Below are 13,512 nucleotides of genomic sequence, written 5' to 3'. Positions count from 1 at the left end.
GTTGACCCTATATTCATAGGAGTTTCTTCGACGTCTCGAACTTTATCACCCCGGCGCGGCGCTTAGAGATTCGACTTTGATAACGTCCCGGAGAACGACGCGAATTTAACGTAATTTGCCGCGGGAGATGGCGCGGATCGTTAACGCGTGCGGGAAACAACAGCCGTTTCCCGACGTACAAGAAAGTGTACCGTGAACGAGCACCGGTGTTTATGCAATAATAAAACTCAAAATAAAACCGCTCTCGTTGCGAACGCACCGCGTCCTCTTAGTGCAATTGCTGTTTCTGAGAGAACCGCAAACGCTGCGCGTTAGCTGCGTTTCCAACGTTTCCTGCGAGAATATTACAGGAGGCTCCTCTAGGAGACTTCAAGAGGGTCTAGAGGATCAAACGGGCGATGGATAATAGGGTAACCGAATAATTCGGGAGCAAAAGAGGATGTGTTATCGATAAATCGTCGCAGGCGGCGACAGAAGTCGCCACAAATGGTGAGCTTACGATCGCGAGGGGTGAGACGGGGCTTGCGGCACTTGATCAAATTCAATTAAAGAAACCGGAAGTTATTAGGAGCGCCGCTGGATACGACGTAGTCGTTCCCAGATCAGGTCGCTGATATAATACGAGAGCCGGCTCCTTCGGAAGAAAAAGGAGGAAGAGGACACGATACTGCCGAAAAGTTTGTTTCCCGATTGGCTTATCTGATGCCGGCCAACAGGAAAGTCTGAAATGGGTCTGCGCCCCACTGACGTAAACTGCTCCACCCCGTTTAGAACATTACTGAAAATTCTCGTTCCCCTCGACACCCGATTTCTTTCCGGCGCGGAAACAAAAATATCAAATTCCTCAGAAAATGAAACGAGCAAACGTTAATTTGCATATGTCCTCTGTTCCGAGGTTGAACAGAGGAACTACTAATAATGTCGGAGACTGTCGGCTACCTTGTACCCCTAACAGATGAACGGCAGCAACGTTTCCAACGATTCACAAGCTCCGGAAGACGCAATCGTCTAACTATGTATTTTGCAACATAAGACAACGAGAAGAGGATCGTGCGACACGGATACAATTATTTATTATACAAAATACCCTGATCGGGCGTTGTTAATATACAATAAAAAATATATTGAACATGGTAGTTTGTTTATTAAGTTTGTTATTTTTAATTTTAAGCATGTCTCTTTTTATTTTCCTTTATACACCTTCCATTTTCTTACCTTGAACACTTTTGTGCCGCCTTTGACAATTTTCTACTGTCTGCTTGTCGTTGAGTTGTACTACTGAATTTCGTGCCATCTCCTTCGATATCATGTTCTCCTAATACAAAACTGAATTTTCGAGGTTTCCGAAAATTTTTCTAAAAAATCGGATTTTATATTAGGAGATTATGATATCGAAGGAGGTGGTACGAAAATCAGTAGTACAACTCAACGAAAAGTCAGAACGGGGGGGGGACGGACTTGTCTCAATTCAGACAAAAATGCCCGTGCCTGGTCTACGGTCTGATCGAGGACGACGCCCTGAGGGCGCAATTTCCTGTAGCTTATGCAGCGCCCGTGAAGACGCAGGCGCCGATACTTGGCACGGAAATCGTATAATGATATCAGATCTTCTTCCGAAACAGCAAACAGCCATGGAAATAATTTGCGGACACATCGCAGACAGAAAAAAAAATTTTCAGTAACCACTGGACTGGTTTGGCTTGGCAAGGATTAGTCAGCCGGCAACATAGCTCTCGTGAAACAGTAGTATCTCGCTTTTCTGCGAAACAAAGTGTCCCCCGGCAAGATCGGATCGGACAAGGCAGCGGGTAAGAGAGTAACCGCATTTCCCCTTTATTCCCAGAGAGAGGCGTCGATTCGCCGCGTATCTGACCGGCTTCGACACGCGTAAGTCGCTGTAAAATCGAATTCCGACCTGTGTAACGGTCGAAGTGGCTCAGAAATCCCGTTCCTCCGGTGAAGTGTTAAATTATACGCCGGCGGGAATGGGGTAACAGCGTTCACCAGGACCGGCCGGGCCGTCCGGTTCGAGTGGCGGCGCAGCGCCGGTTTAGCAGCCCCTTACGAAATGACTGTTTCAATTGGTTTGCATCCCGGGGGATTGTCACGGTGGCGGAATGGCTGAACGCCGCTACCACCGACGTCACCATCGGTGACCGTCCCCTTTAACCTCCCCCTGGTACCCTGGCCGTTCTCTTGTATGGTAACTACGGATAGCAACCGGACCGCAATCTGCATTCCGTTACCTAATTGTCGTAACACGACGATGTATGTAGATGCCCGCGTATTGTGCATACATATATCTGTGGAACCGGCACTCTATCGTGTACATACGGTATCCTCCTTTACATGGATACCCACCAGCGGGCACATGAGTGCCAGGAGGATAAACAGAGACCGGAAGGAGGGACCAATGATACCTGGCCCATCCACGTATGACGCCCACGTAAGATCCCCAGCTCCTCATTCGCCGATAGAAGTCGACACTCGACAATATATCCGACGATTTTTACTTCCTGCAACTGGAACAATGGATTCTGGACAGTGTTGAGTTAAAATTCGCATTTTGGGTGGAATTTGGGTTAATTGCACGGTGGTCGAGTTCCCAGGTCGACGACTCAGCTAATCCGGGTATCGTATCCGAAGAAGCCAACGATTCGAGGCTCGGCCACGCATACGCTCCCCTAAATCGTACTCCCCTTCTGACGGCGTAATGGATGGCGGTAAATTGATAGTTGCCACTGTACAAATAGCAATATAGCCGTGAACCCCCGTGCAACGACAGTGGTCAACGGTTGAACTGTCAGGCTCGGCCCACCGGCGGAGTTAAAGGGGTTAAACGGGGGGCGGTTGTCGGCGAAGGGGTTGGAGTGGAGAGGCGGCAGAGTCCCGGCCGGCGATGTTCCACAATATGTACCGAACGCCATGCCCTCGTGGCTTGATTGTTGTTTGAGCACTTTGCAACCGCTCTCCCTCTCTCTCTCTCTCTCTCTCGCTCCCTCTGGTGCCCCCCGGGATGCATCGCGCGTAATCAAGAGAGCGCCGAGCGTCGAACTTTTCAAAAACGCGCCAGCCACTCCGGGACCGATTGCCACTCCTGATCGGCTCGAGAGAAGGACCGGCGGAGTTATTTTGAAACTCGACTACGATATTTGCTAGACTTTCCAGCGGGAACAGCCGGTAAGCGATCGTCTTTTGAGTCTGATTCACCGATCGGACACTGTTTAGCCGACCATGCCACCTGTGGTACTCGTTTATCTGCTATTTATTAGGGGTGCAAATCAATTCAGTGCCATTTCTTTATTTACGTTTAACTAATTACTAGAATTGTTCCGGCCACATATTTGCGCGATGGTCTCTTCATTTCTCTCGAACAAGGGTCCTGACAAGCCGGAGGAAACTCCATTTACGTGTTACAGCCGGCGAATCGGAAGCCGCGGAACGAATGGCTGCCTTTACAACTGCGCCGGGTAGCTTCGTCCGCCTCATCGCACACTATTAAATCGCTTCATCTCCAAGCGGAAAATCAAGGGAGATAAAAGAATCGAACCGCAACTCCCACGGGACGGAACGACCTCTCCCGGTTCGATAAGAACAGGCGAAGGCGCCAGATTACAAATAGCTTCTCGCCACAAAACCTGACCCAACCGATCTCCGCCGGCATTCACCTCGACCATCGGTTTGCTCGCAAGTGATTCCAGACCTGAACCGAGCACAATATTTAACGGTATTAATGATGGACCTGTTTCTACTTCTTTTCGTTCATTCCGATGAGTTGATTTGAACTTATTGATTCAACGAAATATGTAGGCCAAATTTTTCTAGTCAGATATGATACGAAGAAATTGGTGATAAAGGTCTTATAACGGTTGAAGTACCCATGGACTATAAGATTATGGACTTAATAAACCTGAATGAAACGAAAAAGATTTAGAAGAACTAACAGCTGGATACGTAATATTTGCTCTAGATTGCGAGTCTAAAGCGTCTCTGCAACTGCAATAACTGTCAGTCCCACCCCGTTCAATCTGCACGATTACCGTAAAGTCAATTTAACAGTCTATTTAGCTCTTTATAATATTTCAAATAACGCGATTCCCGTTAAGTTTCTAACAAACGCGGGAATCAGTGTCTCCTCGGGGATCTTTCGGAGATTCCTGCCAGTCCACCTGGATCATAGACACCTGCATCAAGGTGACAAAGTCGCAACCATTAATTTCGAAGATCAACCGAAGTCTGCAGGTACCCCGTCGATCATTACGCAAATCGGAAGTTCCAGCCACCTGGCGGGATAATGAAGGCTCTATGGGGGGGTCCTCTGGAGCGTGGGAGGGCCGACATCGAGGTGTACGCGGCTGAGGGAAGACAGACAACCTGTCGCAAGGCCGGAGGAAGCGATATATAGGCAGCCGAGGGTAGCGAATGCGAGCCGAAGGGGTGGCGCTACATTGGCTTTTACGAGCGAAACCCCCATCATCGTAAAGCGCCTGTGCTCCGCCGTTCCCTTCGTCCCCTCCTCAGCGTATCTCTCTCGCTTCCCCCTACGCATCTATCTCTCTATTTCGACTCTGTTCGCTGCTGGTCCCCGTCAGAGCCCTCTTCCCACGATTCTCCGTCTCACCTCGGATTTTCGACTCACCGGATCGCCCCTCTCTACCCGTCGCTGACGGACTCTCAGTGTCGGACCTGGTCGCGCAGCCAGAACAGCCCCCGAGTGTCCCCCTTCAAAGTGAATTCCAATACATTGGGATGCGACCAAAATGGTGAAACACGGACGTGGCTTCCTCGTCTACGAGCGAGATTTGAATGTCTTGCTCCGGAATTGGCGACGGTTGAGCGTCGGAATGGAAGGCAGAAATTGCTCGAGCCTGGCAACCTCCTGTGTCTTCGGGTGCCGTGTTCCTCTCTCGCCTGTCCTGTCCTCTCCTCTCGTTCTTCGAGCTCGGGCCTGATTCACGCCGATGCCTCCTTCCTCGCCCCTCGTGTTTCGACCATCGACGTCGTCCTCCGTAAATATCGACGTATCCTTTTGTCGGTGCTTCAGACATCCTCCATCCTCCTTCGACGCGACTCGATCCTCCGAGACCGTCGATCGTTCTCCAAACACTGGCCGCTGGAACCTGGAGGAAACCGGAGGGAATCTCGAGAAGAAAACCTGGAGGGATACCTGGGGCGGGGGATACCTCTTTCTCTTTAACGCGGATTACGGCGGGTCTCGTTCGTCGGATCCCGCCGGGTGATAAATTCGTTCGCCGCGATCCGCCATCCAACCACCGCCACCAGGTCCGCAGATATCCGCGCGTCTCACCGACCAAGAAGTCTCATGATAAATTCGCGAAGATCCTGATACCATATACGCTCCCGGCGAGTAATCCTCGGCTCACCAGCCCGCGAACTCGAAACGAGTTTGCGCCGCGAACGAGCTCTCCTCTTACCCGGCGCAGCGCAACGCGCACGAATTCTCTCCTTTTTTTTTCTTCTCCTACTCTGTCTCTCTGCCCTAGTCTACCTTCTTCGTCGTCTTTTTCGTTCTTGTCATCTCTCTGCTTTTCCTCCTCCGATGGAAGAAAATAAAAATGGATTCCCCGTTATCAGCCTCGCCGCGTTTACTCCCCAACTTCTTGATTGGACGCCGCTCGCGGGATCGAGCACCTGCGAATCCGCTCTGCGGCGACGATCCTGATCGCCTTAACGATGATCGCCGCCTGGAAATTCGATTCCCGCTTACGGCCGACAGTGTTGGCCCACAAGCTATCAAAGGACAGCACTGAAAACTCTAAATCTAGAAACCTGTAAGCCATAAGTAAAATTATGTACAATGAAATGTTAATATCGCCAGTAAAGAATACTAAATCCGGAGAACCAGTGCGGGAAGATGAATTGTAAATTAAGAGCGAAATTTTTCTCTCGCAAGGTTTCTCGAGAGAATCAGCTTTGAGACCTAGGTACAATGCATCGGCACCGCGAAGTAGAAACGGTCGGTAATGATCAGACGCGCGGCCGAATGGAATTCAACGGCCACGTGTGTACGCGGGCGAATATTCAATTTTCATTTGTCCGATACGCGGCGCTTCATTATAAAATGAAAGGTTAATTAGAGAGACCGCGGCGTGGTTTTCTTTCCGCGTTCGAATCCGAAGAAGAATGAACCGTGAACGGCGCGGCGGTAAAAAAAAACCGTCGGTCGCGATACGTTTGTAGGGAGTCGGCTTTAAAATATTCAGTCAAGAGCGAAACACGGCGGCGTGACAAGTGCTACGAATGGTAAAATAAGATTTGAACAAGCATCGGCCCCCGGTATTGACATCGATTCCACGGTGAACTTAATATCGTTCGGCTTCCGCAACGTTTATTTGACAAGAGCTTTGACGTGCAAGCTGGTTCCGTATGAAAGTGGCTTTCCGAGGGGTCGGAGGGATGTAAAGAAAATATGTGCCGCTATTGAAGCGTGCGGAGCGCGAACAGCGCGCTGATATATTGCGTAAATGTGACAGATATCCTCCGCAACGTTCATTCCTACACCGTCCTCTTCTGTGCGGCGAGCCTGTGTGCGCGTTTTCTCTCTGTACTAGTCTATCTGAGTGTGTGTGTGTGTGTGTGTCCTCTGATGGTACGGTCGTATGAATGAAACCGAATCCAGCGTTAAAAGCCTCGTGGCGTCATGTCGCGACAGTCGTTTGTACTGCGCGAGGCCCTGAGTGTCTTCCTTTACTCGTCATTTGCTATAAAGAAAATATTTTACGACGATCTCAAATGGCGTTTCGAGTCCTTGTCACTCATCCGCGACAGTAACTAACCGACATTCACGGCAGCTTTCGACTCAAGATATTTTTGAGAGACCGTAACCGAGACGGAATCTCGCGTCTGATCTATACGGGCCAACTCCACTTATACGGGTAAGCGTTCAAGCCGACGAAACCCGGTAGCAGAAGAGGCAAATAAGTCGGACAAGCCTCGAAATTTCCTTACAGTCGTTGCTACTTCGCTGCACGAAACGAATTCAAGGATGCATTTAAAAGCTTTTCATCCCCCGAAGAAGATAAAAACGTTTATTATCCTCGCGCTCCGCTTGTTTATATATAGTATATACATATATAAATCCACCGTCCGACTTATTTACAGGAATTGGAACCGGAGAGACTTTCCGTCGCTGTATTAAAAGCCCTCTCGCGTTTCAAAGATCGTAAAAATCTCATTAAACTTTATTAAACATTTCGTCGTAACCGGAGGCCCGACTTACAGTTCAGAATTCTTTGGAAGCCCGCGAAAATGTTTGGGAGTACTGTCGATTTTTGAAGCCGTTCAAGATCGTCTATCGAGTCCCGTTGGAAATCTAGCTATTGAATAGTTTATTAGTCGACCATACCTAAGTACGTCTAAAGCCGGATGCAAACTAATGCTCGCGAACTATGATCGCCGCTCGCGTAACTGGTAGCTCCACTCGAAAGGGTTGTCTAAGACTGGCTTAAAGGATATTTAGAGAGGATTAAGTATAATATTCGGGAACAGGGTGAATGTAACGGAAGTCAGTATCGATCTGGGTTACTGTTACGCCTTCTGCGCTCTGCCTGCCACGCGGAGACCCAACCACGTTAGCCCGTTGAACACGTTCAGGCGAAAGATTTCAACGGTCTTCCGAAATTTCTTCGAAATGTCAACGATGGGAAGAAAAGTCAAGGATGGGAAATGATTTTGCGAAAATGTCTAGAACGATTTCGGTTTTAGCGGTAACGGGATTGACTTTCATGAGGGCTACTTTCATTGGAGATTAAAAGCGAGTCATTCAGCGGAAGTTGCCGCAGTGTCTTTCGAAGTCAGCGAGCCGAGGTCTGGAGTCGACCGCAGACCGTGGCAAACGCGTAAATCAGACACTCGGTCCGGAGTTATCGAATCTCGAGGTAGAAGCGTCAAGTGGATCCGATCAAAGGGAGCACGAAGGTTCTTAAAGGGTGGGGTCGAGAGAGAGAGAGAGAAAGAGAGAGAGAGAGCTGGAAAGGGGTGCGGTCTCTGTTATTCCCTCCCTGCTGATTTTCCGGCGAGATGATTCGATAAGCCTCGAAGTAATGAAGTTCCACTGGCAGCTGGCTGCGACACCGAATCGCTGTACCTGCGATCGTAATCCGTGGGACGGCCATATTGAAACGGAAACACAGAGGCCGGTGACAGCAGAGATTAGAGAATTACTGCGAGCCAATAACCGTTAAAGAGAACGACCGACAGTGCCAATGTTCCTCCACCGCAAGCTGGCTTTAAACTGGCCAATATTAAACACCGTATTGCACGGATAGCGGGATGCGACTGTGCAGGACGCACTCCAATCACCGTACGGTTGTCCCGAAGATTCTTTTTTTTCTGATCGAAATCTCCTTCGAATAGAAAACTGCCTCTAGAACCGTTCGTCCCTTACGAAACCACAGGGTCAAACCTTTCATCGCCGAATCCTTTAGCCATCGAACACTCGAGATCGATAGAAGCCCGAATTAAATATTCCGCGACAAACAACACGTTATCGAATGATCCAGATAACAGTCACGTACTTTCGAAACGGACATAATTATTCTTGATCGGTAGGTGTTTACGATAAAATGAAGCTAGAATAGCTTGAACGTCATACAAAAACAATTGAAACGGGAAACGTTCCCATGGCACCACTGCCGAACTAATTTACTTACAAATTTTATACGGTCTCGTATAAACGAGCATTTATCTCTGTTCCACGCGATAAAGATGATTACCCGCATCGGGCGAAATGGAACCTTCGGAGCCTCGTTCTCCTCCGTGGAAAAAGGCAGTGGATCAACGTAGCTCGATTTCATGGTTTCAGTCGTGAAAAATAAAACATCGAGGTCTGTTGTGCGTGCGCCGTTTTAACGATGCGACGCTCGTGAAAAACTAAATAAACTGACAGGACCAGTCGCGTTGGCTCATCGACGATACGCGGCCGCAATAATGCCAGCATTGTTGCACAGGCATGGACGTCAATCTTTAATGACGTAAGTCGATACCGAAACTGTTCTATGGCGTGCGGTAACATCATGCTCGTTTGCCTTTGCAGTTGTAAATTGTAAACGAAATCGACGTTACAATGAAACGAGGAGAATTGAATTTTTGACAAGAGTTTTGGTAATCGAGTTGGCCCCTGGATCCTTGGATCGTTAGCCGAGGATCGAGCCGTGTATCGCGGTTTATCGATTCGGTGAAGGCGACTGGTAGCACGTGCGATTTAATGCGGACCGCAAGTTTGATCGCTTTGGAACAAGAACTGTTTAGGTGGCTGGTAGATGATCATCGATGGCTGTTAGCTAAAGAGGACAAAGGGTATCGGGTTGCGTTCGAAGTTACGTGACGACAAAGGCAGCCGATGAAGTATTTTGGCGCCTGGTCAGAGAGTATTCTGGGCGGACGCCTTCGGAAGGAGCTCTCCCGAAGTTGCTCGGAGAGGAAACCAGGGGTCTGTGTAGTCGATGAAGGATGTACGGTCTTGGAAGCACGATTTATTAAATAGATTATATTACACGATGGGAATGAGTGATCGGGCCAGCTCGGACGAGAATTTTACACTGCGGAACTATCATCGATTGCCCGGTACGGGAACTATTTAACGAGCTTAACTTTGCCCCCGATTCGAACCTGCGCTGCGCGCGGCGGCTCCACGGAGGCTGAATCCTGACGAAACTTTCTAATAATGCCAAAGCAGTTAGCGGTGTTTCCGGCGAATATACATAGATAGACCATCGTCGATGTTATGGCCCTGTAATTAAGATGCGTACAGGTGAATAATGGTCGGCTATCGAGGATCGAAATATTTCAAGTTCTATGGGGCTCGGGGAGTGACCGAGAGCAATCCAAAGTGCAGAGCGATTGCAGTGTTATTCGCCGGCTTGAAACGGTGAATAGTGCTCGAAAGTCGTTGAAGATTATCTGGATCGTTCGTAAGTGGTCGCTGAGTAGGCGGCCAGCATTATTGGTAGCCGGAAGTGGTCGTGCATCGTGCAAAAGTTCTAAGAATGATCATGGGTAGTTCGAATTATATCTGGGCTGGTGAGAAATGACTAAAAATGGTGCAAGAATCGAAGAATCGAAATCTACATTCCACGACAACTTAGCACTTGTAATCATGCGATATAATCATCGACAACAAGCATTGGCTATATCGCCATGAAGCCCGGTGAGCATCTTGAACAACGGGACGCAGTAATTCAGAATAATCGTCCATATTTCACATGTTCGATCGAATGCCCGGCCCAGAATAATGAATAATTACGCTCAGCCCCTTGAGCATTATATCCGACGTTCCGGCATTTATGCATTAACGTGCGATAATAGTTACAAATGGCCCTGGGCAACCGCAAAACTGATCCACGATTGTGCCTCTTAGCAACGAAGTATGGGGCGACGGGGGTGCGGAAACCGCGTCCGACGGATAATTACTGTGGATCTTCGGTCCGCCGTGAATTTCGCTCTCGTCGATTAGGTCCGGAAAAATTCGCCGCGTCCCTCGGCGAAGTCGGCTGACCGAAAGAAGTTTTAATTAAACCCGCTTGTACGCCTGTTAATTCTATTTACAGAAGTGCTCCACTCGAACCGTGACGATGCAGTGAGGGGCTGCGACTGTGTACCAGCTCCCATCCAACTTTTTCTCCGTCGCCACGCCGTACGCATTCGACGTGCCCGGTGTCTTTTCACATTCGATTCAATGAACACTAATTACACGGCGCCCGTGCGCGCTCTCCGTCAATGCGACGAAATTTCACGTACCTTGAGGATCGCCGTAAGCCGCGAAGAAAAACTCGCCGCTTCTAAATTCGAGTGGATAACGACGACCGAAAATTGGGGGAAAGTATCTCGCCAGTATTATAGGAACGCATTTGGCGATGACATGACGGTTCTAACGTGCGAAGACCGTAATATCGCTAGTAACTTCCCGTTGGCGTTCCAGCGACGATCAGGCGAATTCTATGCAAATTAATTTCCCGCGAAAAATTGCGGAGATGCTTGCCACTTTGTCGTGTGTTCCACTTGCCAGCTTTTTTCCCTCGGAAATTCCTTCACACGGCGCTCCGTTTCCGAGGCAATCATATTTGAATATTCGTCAGGAAAGCATGCTATTGAATTAGACTCGGCTGACGTGGCTGGCCATTACCTACCGTTCCATTTATCGCGGGAACGGAACCACCGGTGTCAGAGGAAACTTGAAACACGAATTATTGCATTAGTTGAATTCTTTCATTTGATACTCGACTTGCTCGACGATCGATGAGCTTACCGCACAGATTTCGTGGTAACGAGATATAATTTCAAGTTTTTCCCACAGTGTGTCGAACCGAGTGAAATCTTCGAGTGTTAGCAGCGCAAGTCTTACAGGCGCTTTGAAACCGTGAGAGCAGTCCGTAATAATCGGTGATAAAACAAAGTCGCGAGCTATGTCGGAGCAAGTGGAATTGGCGAGAGTTCCAGTCAAAGGGGCGGAAGGGCTGCGTCAAAGAAGGGAACAGTAATGGTAAAATTACTCGCAGTGGTAAACAAAGGACAAACGAACCCCTTACACAGTTCATTGTCGATGTAATTCTGTTAACCGAGCTGCTTTGGCTGTTCAAAGGACAATATTGTGCAAGATGTCATTCGCTACACATAGTTGCATTTTCCCACTGCACCGTACGCAGCGGTTCGCAATGCGATTTCATTTGTCCCAACCGTTCCCAAAAACGCTGAAAATGTTCCTGCAAGCTCTACGCGTCTGCAAAGATCACCGTTTTACATTTTCCCCATTGGAAACCTGATCAATGCTGTAATTGGGGACTGATATCAATTTCAGTACTTCAGGATCGAAGAAATCTGCTTATATCGACACTCGTGCGTTAGGCGCATTAGAAACGATGCGATGGCGCGATTATCTGTCCTCGTATCCCCAGGGAGACACTGAGGGCTTGCGAAGTGACGGTGCGAAGGGGTGGTCTGGTGGTAAATGACCAGGGTCATTGGGGAATATCGTAGTTACGCATTAGAGCAACGCAGGCACAACTGCTCTCTGATAGGTTAACGATATTACCTGGTTAACGACGAAACTCGACGCTGCCAGCCTGCTCATGATGCCTTCCGTGCCAAAAGGCACGAGCCTACGCTAACCTCCTGAAGGGACCCGGCAAACTGGTTGACGCCTTTTCTAACCTAATACCTGTTTAGGAAATTCCATCTTCGGATATCGTTCACTTTAGTTTAATCTAGAATCGATGTCTAGAAACCGAAGATGAATTTTCATCCTAAAACCAGGACCTCTAGAAAACGATGTTGCAGAATATTTCAATAATTGATAAGTTCTAGTCTTTCATACAGTACACAGAGACGATCTCGGGATAATATTGTATAATCCGACCATTTTTGCTTCACATTAAAAATCCAGAAACTGCGTGTTCATTTAACATTTTATATTTCAAAGAAATACGTCTTGCACCGTGTTCTTCAGTGTCTAGAAACAAAAAATGGATGGAAGTACACCGCGAAAAAATGAACGAGAAGAAATTCTTCGCTCCCCCTCAGGCTTCTTTAACATCTTTAAAATTCTCCGACTTTGAAAAAGCGATTTTAGCATAATACCATAAGAATTTACGATGTCCGTGCTTTTTATAAAGTCCGGCTGAGATTCTAAAATACTTGGTCACACATTTTCACTTCTCATTAATAATTAACAAGTTCTATATCATCTATAATGTCACAATCTTCTACGATACACGTTAGAACATATTTTACAGGATCTAGAAACAGAAAACCGGTGGGTTTTAGCTTTAAAGAGGCAGACTGAAGAAACGTTTACTTTAAGAAGCGTGTGAGAAAAAATTCTTTGATCTTACATACTTGTGTGATATTTTCGACATCCTCAGACATTGTAAGAACAATCTTAGTTGCAATACTGCGATGCCTGTGTTGAAAGGAGACTCTCAGACGCGATTCATGAGCCCTCAATGGACGAAACGAATTGTAGATCGCCGCGGGCGATTTCCTTTTGCCGCTTATCGAAGCCGGGAACGCCGCGAACGCCGCGCCCGCCTATAACGAAACGAATTTCCGCGGCAATTTTACAGAAAAACGCTTTGACACCGCGTACGGCGTGCACAATCCGGTTAGCGTATCCACTCTGCCGCGTTACGGCGCAACGGCTCGTCGGATGACGTATCCATTCTGCTCGTCTGCCTTGTCTCTTCGTCGACAGCGTTCCTCGCATCAGTGTTCCTCGACTCCTCGCGAGAAGAGAAATAATGTTCGCTTGCTCGCGACACCCGACATTTCCACGTGTACAACGGTATTAACGCAGCCTTCCGTCAAAATCGACACTCTACACCGGTTGATTTCCTGGGAATCGTATCACCTGCGAATATTTAATTACCTCGTTTTACAGAGATTAAACTCCGCAGAATTATCGCTGACCTACGGATTATTTCCCCTGATTATAATATCCGCATCGTATAAACAATTTATACCGCGAACTGGGTCGCAGGACTTCATCGGATGGTGAAT

The sequence above is a fragment of the Lasioglossum baleicum genome, chromosome 8 (assembly GCF_051020765.1).
Source record: "Lasioglossum baleicum chromosome 8, iyLasBale1, whole genome shotgun sequence".
Lineage (NCBI taxonomy): Eukaryota > Metazoa > Arthropoda > Insecta > Hymenoptera > Halictidae > Lasioglossum > Lasioglossum baleicum.
Note: the sequence above shows the minus strand (reverse complement) of the source record.